Raw genomic sequence first — 13,216 nt, forward strand, 5'->3', positions numbered from 1 at the left:
ACGTTTTATATATATTTCTAAAAAGCAATGTATAGTTAAATAATTTTAATCTGAAAGTTTTTAAAACTTTGACATTTTAAAAAATTATTATTGGTGTGACTATTGATATTGTTGGATTTATTTTGTAGTATTCTATTGTGCTTTTTTCATCATCGTGGTTTTTTTTTGGCTTTCTTTTTTTCTTGTCTTCTGTAGGACTGGTTATTTTCATTTGCTTATTTCTACTGATTGCAAAATTACATTTATATCCACATGTGTGGCAATTATTCTTAAACCATTATCACAAAATCTCCATTTGAAATGTAAAATTAGTTAACAATTTTGGTCCCATTTGTAAAATAAATATCCACAAAACACTTTATTATAGCTCTTCTATCTTACCTTATTTCATCTATTATTTTACTTTGATCTAGTTTTTTTTTTAATTCTGCCCAAATTATGATTATGGTGGTAGCTATTTTAAACATTAAATGCTTTGCTGGTTTGCTGGTTTATACGATTTACTCATTCTTTGCTCACTTGCACTTGTTGTAATCCACTTTTTCCACTGACATCAATTTTCTTTTTTCTCAAGATTAGACCTTTTATAGTTCTTTCAGTGAAATATCACAGTCTCAATACCTTTACTTTACCTTTTCCCTATTATGATCCTTTATTCTTGTATATAATTCCAGATTGTCTATTTTTCGTTAGCACTGCAGACATAATTTCCTTCTTTTTCTGTCCTCCATTGTATACTCTGTCAATCTAATTCTGGTTTCTTTGTAAGAGGTGTGTCTTTTCTCTTTAGTTGCTGTAATAGTTTTTTTTTAATCTTTGGCCATGGTGTTTTGTAATTTCACCTCAATGAGTCTGGGTATTTGCTTTTATTAATTCTGCCCATTTAAGAAAATATAAATCCTGGGATATTTATAGTCATATTCTCTTTGAATGTTGCCTTGCAGTAATTTTCTATATTCTCTTGTGATGAAACTCCTCTAGATACATGTTGATCCTCATTGTAGCCTAGATGTTCCCTTAACCTGTCTTTTCATTCTCCTATTCTTTTATTCTTTTGTTGTTTCATTCTAGGTAATTTAATCAATCACCAAGTGCCTTGCTCATTATTTAGTTGTGACTAAATAGTTGTTTAATATATTAATTTGATTTATAATTTAAATTACTAATATTATCTTTTTCTTAATTGTACTGTAGGTTCTGGGGTACATGTGCAGATCATGCAGGATTGTTGCATAGGTACACACATGGCAATGTGGTTTGCTGCCTCCATCCCCCAGTAACCTATATCTGGCATTTCTCCCCATGTCATCCCTCCCTGACCTCCCCATGCCCCAGCTGTCCCTCCTTTGGCCCCCCAACAGACCCCAGTGTGTGATGCTCCCCTCCCTGTGTCCATGTGTTCTCATTGTTCAACACACGCCTATGGTTGTGAACATGGAGTGTTTGATTTTCTGTTCTTGTGTCAGTTTGCTGAGAATGATAGTTTCCAGATTCATACATGTCCCTACAAAGGACATGAACGCATCCTTTTTTATGGCTGCACAGTATTCCATGGTGTATATGTGCCACATTTTCCTTGTCTAGTCTATTGTCAGTGGGCATTTGGTTTGGTCCCAGGTCTTTGCTATTGCAAACAGTGCAGTGATGAACATACGTGTGCATGTGTCTTTATAATAGAATGATTTATAATCCTTTGCATATATATCTAATAATGGGATTACTCATTTTCTAAATCTATTTTGTATTTATTCAGTCCTCAATCATTTCATTTGATTTTATTTCTTAACATCTAAATCATTATCAATATACTAATTTTATTTTATGCATAAGACTGTAATCATTCTATTATCTATTTATAAACATACAGCTGATAATATTTTAGATCTTTTTTTTAATTTTTTATTCCATTTTAGGTTTTGGGGTACATGTTCAGAACATGCAAGACAGTTGCATAGGTACACACATGGCAGTGTGTTTTGCTTCCTTTCTCCCCTTCACCCACATTTGGCATTTCTGCCCAGGCTATCCCTCCTCACCTCCCCCTCCCACTAGCCCTCCCCTTTTCCCCCCAATAGACTCCAGTGTTTAGTACTCCCATCTCTGTGTCCATGAGTTCTCATTTTTCATCACCCGCCTATGAGTGAGAATATGCGGTGTTTCATTTTCTGTTCTTGTGTCAGTTTGCTGAGAATGATGTTCTCCAGATGCATCCATGTCCCTACAAACGACACAAACTCATCATTTTTGATTGCTGCATAATATTCCATGGTGTATATGTGCCACATTTTCCCAATCCAGTCTATCATCATTGGGCATTTGGGTTGATTCCAGGTCTTTGCTATTGTAAACAGTGCTGCAATGAATATTCGTGTGCATGTGTCCTTATAGTAGAACGATTTATAGTCCTTTGGATATATACCCAGTAATGGGATTGCTGGGTCAAATGGAATTTCTATTTCTAAGGCCTTGAGGAATTACCACACTGTCTTCCACAATGGTTGAACTAATTTACACTCCCACCAACAGTGTAAAAGTGTTCCCTTTTCTCCACATCCTCTCCAGCATCTGTTGTCTCCAGATTTTTTAATGATTGCCATTCTAACTGGCATTAGATAGTATCTCAATGTGGTTTTAATTTGCATCTCTCTGATGACCAGTGACGATGAGCATTTTTTCATATGATTGTTGGCCTCATATATGTCATCTTTCGTAAAGTGTCTGTTCAAATCCTTTGCCCAATTTTGAATGGGATTGTTTGTTTTTTTCCTGTAAATCTGTTTGAGTTCTTTGTAAATTCTGGATATCAGCCCTTTGTCAGATGGGTAAACTGCAAAATTTTTTTCCCATTCTGTTGGTTGCCGATTCACTCTAGTGACTGTTTCTTTTGCTGTGCAGAAGCTGTGGAGTTTCATTAGGTCCCATTTGTCTATTTTGGCTTTTGTTGCCAATGCTTTTGGTGTTTTGTTCATGAAGTCCTTGCCTACTCCTATGTCCTGGATGGTTTTGCCTAGATTTCCTTGTAGGGTTTTTATGGTGTCAGGTCTTATGTTTAAGTCTTTAATCAATCTGGAGTTAATTTTAGTGTAAGGTATCAGGAAGGGGTCCAGTTTCTGCTTTCTGCACATGGCTAGCCAGTTTTCCCAACACCATTTGTTAAACAGGGAATCCTTTCCCTGTTGCTTGTTTTTGTCAGGTTTATCAAAGATTGTATGGTTGTAGATATGTTGTGTTGCCTCCAATGCCTCTGTTTTGTTCCATTCATCTATATCTCTGTTTTGGTACGAGTACCATGCTGTTTTGATTACTGTAGCCTTGTAGTATAGTTTGAAATCCGGCAGTGTGATGCCCCCCGTTGTGTTCTTTTTGCTTAGAATTGACTTGGCTATGTGGGCTCTCTTTTGGTTCCGTATGAAGTTCATGGTGGTTTTTTCCAGTTCTGTGAAGAAAGTCAATGGTAGCTTGATGGGGATAGTGTTGATTCTGTAAATTACTTTGGGCAGTATAGCCATTTTCACGATATTAATTCTTCCTAACCATGAACATGGAATGTTTCTCCATCTGTTTGTGTCCTCTCTGATATCGTTGAGCAGTGGTTTGTAGTTCTCCTTGAAGAGGTCCCTTACGTTCCTTGTAAGTTGTATTCCAAGGTATTTTATTCTTTTTGTAGCAATTGTGAATGGCAGTTCGTTCTTGATTTGGCTTTCTTTAAGTCTGTTATTGGTGTAGACGAATGCTTGTGATTTTTTCACATTGATTTTATATCCTGAGACTTTGCTGAAGTTGCTTATCAGTTTCAGGAGTTTTTGGGCTGAGGCAATGGGGTCTTCTAGATGTACTATCATGTCGTCTGCAAATCGAGACAATTTGGCTTCCACTTTTCCTATTTGAATACCCTTTATTCCTTTTTCTTGCCTGATTGCTATGGCTAGAACTTCCAGTACTATATTGAATAGGAGTGGTGAAAGAGGGCATCCTTGTCTAGTGCCGGATTTCAAAGGCAATGCTTCTAGTTTTTGCTCATTCAGTATGATATTGTCTGTGGGTTGTCATAAATAGCTTTTATTACTTTGAGATACATTCCATCGATACCGAGTTTATTGAGGGTTTTTAGCATAAAGGGCTGTTGAATTTTGTCAAGTGCCTTCTCTGTGTCAATTGAGATAATCATGTGGTTTTTGTTTTTGGTTCTGTTTATGTGGTGAATTACGTTTATAGACTTGCGTATGTTGAACCAGCCTTGCATCCCCGGAATGAATCCTACTTGATCATGATGAATAAGTTTTTTGATTTGCTGTTGCATTCGGCTTGCCAATATTTTATTGAAGATTTTTGCATCTCTGTTCATCATGAATATTGGCCTGAAGTTTTCTTTTCTTGTTGGGTCTCTGCCGGGTTTTGGTATCAGGATGATATTGGTCTCATAAAATGATTTGGGAAGTATTCCCTCTTTTTGGATTATTTGGAATTGTTTCGGAAGGAATGGTACCAGCTCCTCTTTGTGTCTGGTAGAATTTGGCTGTGAACCCATCTTGACCGGGGCTTTTTTTGTGTGGTAGGCTCTTAATTCCTGCCTCGACTTCTGACCTTGTTATGGGTCTATTTATAGTTTCAGCTTCCTCCTGGTTTAGGCTTGGGAGGACACAGGAGTCCAGGAATTTATCCATTTCTTCCTGGTTTACTAGTTTATGTGCATAGAGTTGTTTGTAATATTCTCTGATGATGGTTTGAATTTCTGTGGAATCTGTGGTGATTTCCCCTTTATCATTTTTTATTGCATCTATTTGGTTGTTCTCTCTTTTCTTTTTAATGAATCTGGCTAGTGGTCTGTCTATTTTGTTGACCTTTTCAAAAAACCAGCTCGTGGATTTATTGATTTTTTGAAGGGTTTTTCATGTCTCAATCTCCTTCAGTTCAGCTCTGATCTTAGTTATTTCTTGTCTTCTGCTAGGTTTTGAGTTTTTTTGATCTTGCTCCTCTAGCTCTTTCAATTTTGATCATAGGGTGTCAATTTTGGATCTCTCCATTCTCCTCATATGGGCACTTATTGCTATATACTTTCCTCTAGAGACTGCTTTAAATGTGTCCCAGAGATTCTGGCATGTTGTGTCTTCATTCTCATTGGTTTCGAAGAACTTCTTTATTTCTGCCTTCATTTCATTGTTTATCCAGTCAACATTCAAGAGCCAGTTGTTCAGTTTCCATGAAGCTGTGTGGTTCTGGGTTGGTTTCTGAATTCTGAGTTCTAACTTGATTGCACTATGGTGTGAGAGGCTGTTTGTTATGACTTCAGTTGTTTTGCATTTGCTGAGCAGTGCTTTACTTTCAATTATATGGTCAATTTTAGAGTAGGTGTGATGTGGTGCTGAGAAGAATGTATATTCTGTGGATTTGGGGTGGAGAGTTCTTTAAATGTCTATCAGGTTTGCTTGCTCCAGGTCTGAGTTCAAGCCCTGGATATCCTTGTTGATTTTCTGTCTGGTTGATCTGTCTAATATTGACAGTGGAGTGTTAAAGTCTTCCACTATTATTGTGTGGGAGTCTAAGTCTTTTTGTATGTCATTAAGAACTTGCCTTATGTATCTGGGTGCTCCTGTATTGGGTCCATATATATTTAGGATCATTAGCTCTTCTTGTTGTATTGATCCTTTTACCATTATGTAATGGCCTTCTTTGTCTCTTTTGATCTTTGTTGCTTTAAAGTCAATTTTATCAGAGATGAGAATTGCAACTCCTGCTTTTTTTTTTTGCTCTCCATTTGCTTGGTAAATCTTCCTCCATCCCTTTATGTTGAGCCTTTGTGTATCCTTGCATGTGAGATGGGTTTTCTGGATACAGCACACTGATGGGTTTTGGATTTTTATCCAATTTGCCAGTCTGTGTCTTTTGATTGGTGAATTTAGTCCATTTACATTTAGGGTTAATATTGTTATGTGTGAATTTGATACTGCCATTTTGATGCTAGCTGCCTGTTTTGCCCGTTAGTTGTTGTAGATTCTTCATTATGTTGATGCTCTTTAGCATTAAGTGTGATTTTGGAATGGCTGGTACTGGTTGTTCCTTTCTATGTGTAGTGCCTCTTTCAGGAGCTCTTGTAAAGCAGGCCTGGTGGTGACAAAATCTCTGAGTACTTGCTTGTTCGCAAAGGATTTTATTTTTCCTTCACTTCTGAAGCTCAGTTTGGCTGGATATGAAATTGTGGGTTGAAAGTTCTTTTCTTTAAGAATGTTGAATATTGGCCCCCACTCTCTTCTGGCTTGTAGTGTTTCTGCCTAGAAATCTGCTGTGAATCTGATGGGCTTCCCTTTGTGGGTGACCTGACCTTTCTCTCTGGCTGCCCTTAGTATTTTCTCCTTTATTTCAACCTTGTTGAATCTGACGATTATGTGCCTTGGGGTTGCTCTTCTTGCGGAATATCTTTGCGGTGTTCTCTGTATTTCCTGCATTTGAGTGTTGGCCTGTCTTGCTAGGTGGGGGAAATTTTCCTGGATAATGTCCTGAAAAGTATTTTCCAGCTTGGATTCATTCTCTTTGTCACATTCTGGTACACCTGTCAAACGTAGGTTAGGTCTCTTCACATAGTCCCACATTTCTTGGAGACTTTGTTCATTCCTTTTTGCGCTTTTTTCTCTGATCTTGGTTTCTCATTTTATTTTATTTAGTTGATCTTCGACTTCTGATATTCTTTCTTCTGCTTGCTCAATTTGGCTGTTGTAACTTGTGCATGCTTCATGAAGTTCTAGTATTGTCTTTTTCAGCTCCTTTAATTCATTCATATTCCTTTCTATGTTATCCATTCTTGTTATCATTTCCTCGAATCTTTTTTCATATCTTTTTTTAAGGTTCTTAGTTTCTTTGCATTGATTTAAAACATGTTCTTTTAGCTCACAAAAGTTTCTCATTATCCACCTTCTGAAGTCTAATTCCGTCATTTCCTCTCAGTCATACTTTGTCCAGCTTTGTTCCCTTGCTGGTGAGGAGTTTTGGTCCTTTCCAGAAGGTGAGGTGTTCTGGTTTCGGGTGTTTTCCTCCTTTTTGTGCTGGTTTCTTCCCATCTTTGTGGATTTATCCACCTGTCATCTGTGTAGTTGCTGACTTTTAGATTGGGTCTCTGAATGGACACCCAGATTGTTGATGACGAAGTATTTCTCTTACTTGGTTTTCCTTCTACCAGTCTAGCCCCTTCGCTGTACGACTGCTGAGGTCCACTCCAGGCCCTGCTTGTCTGGGGTGCACCTATAGCAGCTGTGAAACAGTGAGGGATGCTACCAGTTTCTTTTTCTGCTATCTTTGTCCCAGAATGATGCCTGCCAAATGTCAGTCTTTTGGATATAGAGGGGTCAGGGAGCTGCTTGAGGAGACAGTCTGTACTTTATAGGAGCTCAATTGCTGAGCTGTGAGCTCTATTGTTCATTCAGGGATGTTAGGCTGCTATGTTTAATTCTGCTGCAACAGAACTCATAAGAAAACCCTTTTTTTTCTCAGATGCTCTGTCTGGGGGGGTTGGGGCTTTATTTTTGGATGTCTGTTGTGCTGTCCTGCCCAGCTAGGAGGCAGTCTAGTCAGTATTTGCCTGCCGAGGCTCTGCCCTACTGGTGTGAGGTTTGCCCTGTTGCTGCAGGCTCTGCCCTTCTGCTGCAGTCTCCGCCCTACTTTCATGGGCTATGCCCTGTGGCGGAGTCTCTCTATTGTAGTGGGTTGCCTCAGCAATGGCAGGCTGCATCAGCAATGGGAGTGTGCCTCAGTAGGGGCAGGTTGCCTCGGTAATGGCGGACACCCCTCCCCCATGGAGCTGCACTCTCTGGGAACCTCTTTACCAGGAGCGTTTGGAATCACCGTTTCGTTTGTTGCACTGCACTACCCCAAATGCTGTGTCCCTGGAATCTCCTGGGCTGGCTTACTGTCCACGTCCCGTTCAGTCTCTAGTTTAGCCCTCTCAAGTCTCAGGTTGCCAGTTCAACAGGGCACCCGGACAAGTGTGCTTTGTGCAGAGCGCTGTGTAGCACTGCTGCACTACAGCACATGCTGTCGCCGCACCAGCTGCTGGCTACACCAGCCAAAACCTCTGCCTGGCATCCCGTGTCTCTTTTATACCTGGGAATTTCCCTGTTCTGTGGGCAACAAAGGTCTGTCTGGAAAGGCGGCCCTGACTCACCCTCTCCACACATGCACCAAGAGCTTCAATCCTGGGTTGTTCTCACAGCGCCATCTTGAGTCCTGAATCTATTTTAGATATTTTATGGTTTATATTGTGACATTCTTTTACACAAGTTCATCTTTCCATTGGAAACACATGTAATCTGTGTTGTAGGAGTCTCCCTCAAGAATTGTTTCATGTTTGTTTCTAGCAGGACCTCAGTAGCATCACCAGCCAGGGACCAATTTTTATTAACTTTTTCTTATTTATAAACTGTGTGTATAACAGGAATTCCGACATTAAACTGATTTTTGATTTCTAATTTCTTAGTGAGAGATGCATATTCCTTCCCCGTTTCTTTAGAGGAAAGTCTCTATCTTCCCTGTTACACAGGGTATATATTGTCTAATTTGAGAATGAGGCCATTCATGGGTTTCAACTTTATGAAGGAAAATCATTATCAAATACCTACTTTGAAAGGGTCAGTGATATACCTCTGTTCTTCAAGTGAGGTGAAATTGAAGCTACTTTTTCTCTGGTGACAATGTCTTTCAAAGGCCCCGACTTCATGAGGAGATTTCACTACCAAATGCCTAGCTTGTAAGGAGCTAATGCTTTACTTCTGTCCTTCAAGTGAGGGGAGATAAAAGCATAGCTTACTAGGTATTAGCTGATCACTCTATTCAAGCTCTCCTATGGAACAACCACAGATTCAACACATGCATATACTTCTTATTTTCAGTCTTACTTTTGCTCTTAGCATCTGGTGGTTTTTCTTTTCTATTGAAAGTTAAGCTATGCATTAGAGAAATGGTTTTTTTTTTTTTTTGGTTTGTTTTGCTTTTACATTTATTTAACAATTATAGTTGCCTGTTTATCTTGGTCTGTCATGCTGTTAGAATCCTCAATGTTCTTTGAAATTTTTCTGTACTTCAACATTCATGAAGGTTATGCTCCTATCCATAATTATTATTAGTTATAAATTGCATCAATTCAAGAAACATATATTTACAAAGTCCCCCTAGATCTTTGATGGGCTCACGATTCACCTGGTGAATCCCATTACAATGCAGATTTTGATTCAGGAAGTAAATCAGATGATGCCAAGCTACTGCAGGCCTCATGGCTCACAGTAGGGCCATGAGGCCCAAGGAGGTTCTGATATGCATTCTTTAAAGATGCACCTTCACACCAAATACCTGCAAGTTCCAGGTCACTGTTTAAGGCAAAATATATATGGGTACACTCAGTGTTGGTGACCAGATCAGGACACCAAAATGTTAGTGTATTTCTTTAATAATACCATCTAGTGGCCGAGCACGGTGGCTCAAGCCTGTAGTCCCAGCACTTTGGGAGGCCGAGATGGGTGGATCACAATTATTTAAATTATTTAATTTTAGAGATATAATTTCTATATTTTCTGTATCCTTAGCTTTGTCTACTTGGGGAAGACCACATAGAAGACATTCAATGCATATTGCTAATGACCAAAAGTGAGCTAATGTACATTATCCAGAGATAGACTCACTGCCCTTGACTTTTTTTCCCTACAGTTTTATGAAAAGAGAATTGATTACCATCAGAGGACTATTGCCTGTCCATTACCAATGCTGGGCACTTAAAAAATGAGGCACAGTCTGGAAAGGAGACACTGTGGGGAGTTAGTCTGCTCTCTTCAAGGATTGTCTGTCTTGCATTCCTCAAGGTGAGCATCATTGCCTAGAGGGGAGCATAATAAATTGCTTCCTAGCTGTAATGTTGTTTAAGGACATAGTTTCTGAGTCTACTGGCTTCAACACTCTCTAACCTGGTTGGCAAGGAGAACTCAAAGGGGATTCTAATGGAGCTGTCTTTATGCTGTATATATCCTAACATATAATGCTGATGGTTCTACAAAAAGAAAAAGGGCAGAAATAGATTTGGTACACAGAGCTAAATGTGTGCACCCATGAATTATGTTTGTGTCCATCTCCAAAGAAGTACTTGAATAGCTTCTCTCACCTTTTTGTCACTTCATCTCTCAGCTCAATATATGGTGCTGGAATCATTTTCAAAGGTTCTTTTCTCTTTGTGCATGTGTATATATGTGTACTCTATATGTAAACAATATGTACATACACATTTATAAGAAATATTTATTCCTTCACTACAAATTGAGCTCATTGGTGAAGTGATGAAACAGTGAAAGAAACTATTCAAATACTGCTTTATATACAAACACTACACACACAGCCACACACACATACACACAGACGTATCTATCTATGTTCTATTTATTCCTCTATCAAGGGAGGAGTTTAAAGAAATTAAAATATCTGGCCCTAATTTTGTTTCTTCCTTCATTTTTATTCTTGCACATTTTGATAATTATGAGAAAGTATTTTAGATTATACACACACACACAAATCCATAAAACACCCTGGAAAAACCCATCTAATTAGAACAATTTATTGCCATATGCTACAAAAGCCAGGATGGAATGTAACTAACAAAATGAGTAATCAGAAAGGCTGCACCTGGGTTCTTAAATGCCCAGTGGACCATAGTTGTATCAACAAAGTAGAAAGTCTGAGCATCCAAGAGAAGCTCTCCCAACTGCATACTCTCTGTGCTCAGTAGCTCCCCATATTGTGTTTCTATTGTCTACGTCTAATTTCAGTGATATCTTAAGGTAACTTCAATAAGACTTCTTCACAGGAAGAAAGTCTCAAGAGGATTTTATTCACCACAGAGGAACTCTAGGCTGTATTGGAGTTGCATTTCAACAGTGCAGAATATACTTAAATATGTCCACTATCCTAATAGCCAGAAATGTGTTCATATAATGCAGAGTTGGTTATTTCTTCTGACTCCAGTCACCATTTCAACTTTTTCTTACTGTCATTCTCTCCCAGTGGAGATAGAGTTATGATCTATAACTGACTATTCTAAAAAGAGATGAAAATAGAAAGAAAGTTAAATCAGAGTCTTGGCTGAACAAAGAATATTGGTTCCTGTAACCCGAGAGTTAACCTATTGACCTTTATGGCTTTATTTTCACAGACAGCTAATCCTATGTGCCTGGAGACAAAAAGAAAGTGGAGCATTGGCATATGAATGGTCCCCACATCTCACATCAGTTAATAGTTCCTACCAAAGCCTTTAACAGAAGAAAATCAAAGTTAATGATGGAATGTAATCTCCTCTTCCATCCCACCATGTGGTGGTAGATCTTGAGAGAGTGGAACTTACCAGAGGTGGACAGGCCCAAGAACAAGAAATCAGAATGCACAGAGAAAAAAAAATAGCTGTCATGCTATCAAGAACAGACCCTACTTTGTGTGCAGTGAAGTCTGAGTCCTGGCATGGTTCAGTCTACAAGAGAACCCACTCAGCAGACAGCGCCATAAAAACAAACCCAGTAGACTGTGTGCTCCAGAGGGCAGGGATATGTCTGTTTTAATTTTACCTCCCTACCTGGTACATTGTCTGGCACATGTTAAATACTCAACATACACTCAATCTAGTTTCAAAGAAGGAAAGACGAGAAGGAAGGAAAAAGAAATGAGACATTTATTAAGTTATACATTAGATTTTGTAGCCTCTTATTGATGGAGCAGCATGATAAACTCTGTTTTTAATTTCACAAAGCTGCTGGCATTTATCGAACATTACAGTATACTCTTGACTGATCCTTTATCACCATATGCCCTAGTCACCCATTGAGGTCTGAATTGGCAGTTACTCAGTGTGCCCTGAGTATAAGTTTGTGACCACAGGAGCCAGCGTTTTCTGTAATTATGCTCCTAGGCTGTGAAATCTGTTCCCTATTGAGATTAAGAGAGGAGCATCTGTTGCAGAAATTAGGTTAAATAAAGGAGGTACATCTGACATCTTTAATCTTTACTATTGTGTTCATTTGATTTTCTCTAGCCACTGCATCACCACATGATAAAGTAGTAGTAATTACAATAATAAACAATACTTGCATAATTTTGCCAAGTGCCAGACATTGTCTGATCCTTATATAAGGTCTATTAGAAGTACTATTATTGGTTTTATTTTACAGATAGAAAAAAACTGAAGGACAGAGAGGTTAAGTAACTTCTCTGTGGTCACATAGCTGGTATGCAACAAAACAAGATCACCTGAGACAAGGAGTTTGAGACCAGCCTGTCTGATTTATACCAAGACCCAATCTCTACAAAATTTTGTGAAAGTTAGCCAACTGGGGTGGCACATACCTGTAGTCCTGGCTATTCTGGAGTCAGAATTGTGACGGTCAGCTGAGTGTAGGACTTTGAGGCTGCAGTGAGTTATGATTGTACCACTGCTCTTCAGCTTGAGTGACAGAGGGAGACCCTGTCTCTAAAAAAGAAAAAAAAGTATATCAATATATGTTGTGCATGTGTTGAATGTATAATATGTGTATTTTGAAATTAAATAGCACCATAATTTTGAACAATGACTGATATTGTTGGGCATTGTATTTTATGAGCAATATATGAGCAATTACAAAGCAACAACCAACTCCATGTATCAGGCACTTTGTTGTCTGTTTTATACATTACATCTTAATACATACAGGAGAGATTTCATTTTACAGAGTAGATCATCAATTTGTAAGGTACTCTCCCGAAGTATCATGGCATTGTCATGAGTTAAACCCGGCTAATTCCAAAGCCATGCTTTTAGAAAACAGGAATGTGAGATAGCATTTAGTCATATAATATTTAAAATCTAAGAGTTGTTGTTAGGAATGTGAGTTGAGTGTTGACAAATTAGAATGGAAACATAGACTTCAGGTCTAGTCTCAGATTTCTTCAACACTTCACACATGGTCTGCACATCTGCATATGTGTGGTAACAATACTACATGAACACACACATGCACACACACATACACACCTGTACACATGTACAATGAGGTGAAATGAATCCCCAAAAATGACAGAATATAAGCTCTGAAAGGAATAGAAAATAAGAGCCTTTGGAAAAAGACCATTGAGTGTCATCTGTTGGGAGTGCCTCTGCTGCATATCACCATTTGTCTCTACCTTTTTGAAAAACTGCATCTTGGCTAAGTATTTGATAGTCTGAGGA

At 38.5% G+C, this 13,216-nt stretch overlaps 1 long non-coding RNA gene across 1 annotated transcript in view; it reads left to right on the forward strand.

Moving 5' to 3' along the window:
- Nucleotides 1-13,216, forward strand: part of LOC103795698 (uncharacterized) — a 174,553-nt gene that overhangs the window by 134,562 nt on the left and 26,775 nt on the right. Inside the window, exon 7 of the long non-coding RNA XR_013521690.1 lies at nucleotides 9,688-9,839. This is a non-coding gene — a long non-coding RNA (uncharacterized LOC103795698). The remainder of the gene's footprint in view (nucleotides 1-9,687; nucleotides 9,840-13,216) is intronic.

The sequence above is a fragment of the Callithrix jacchus genome, chromosome 8 (genome assembly GCF_049354715.1).
Source record: "Callithrix jacchus isolate 240 chromosome 8, calJac240_pri, whole genome shotgun sequence".
Taxonomy (NCBI): Eukaryota; Metazoa; Chordata; class Mammalia; order Primates; family Cebidae; genus Callithrix; species Callithrix jacchus.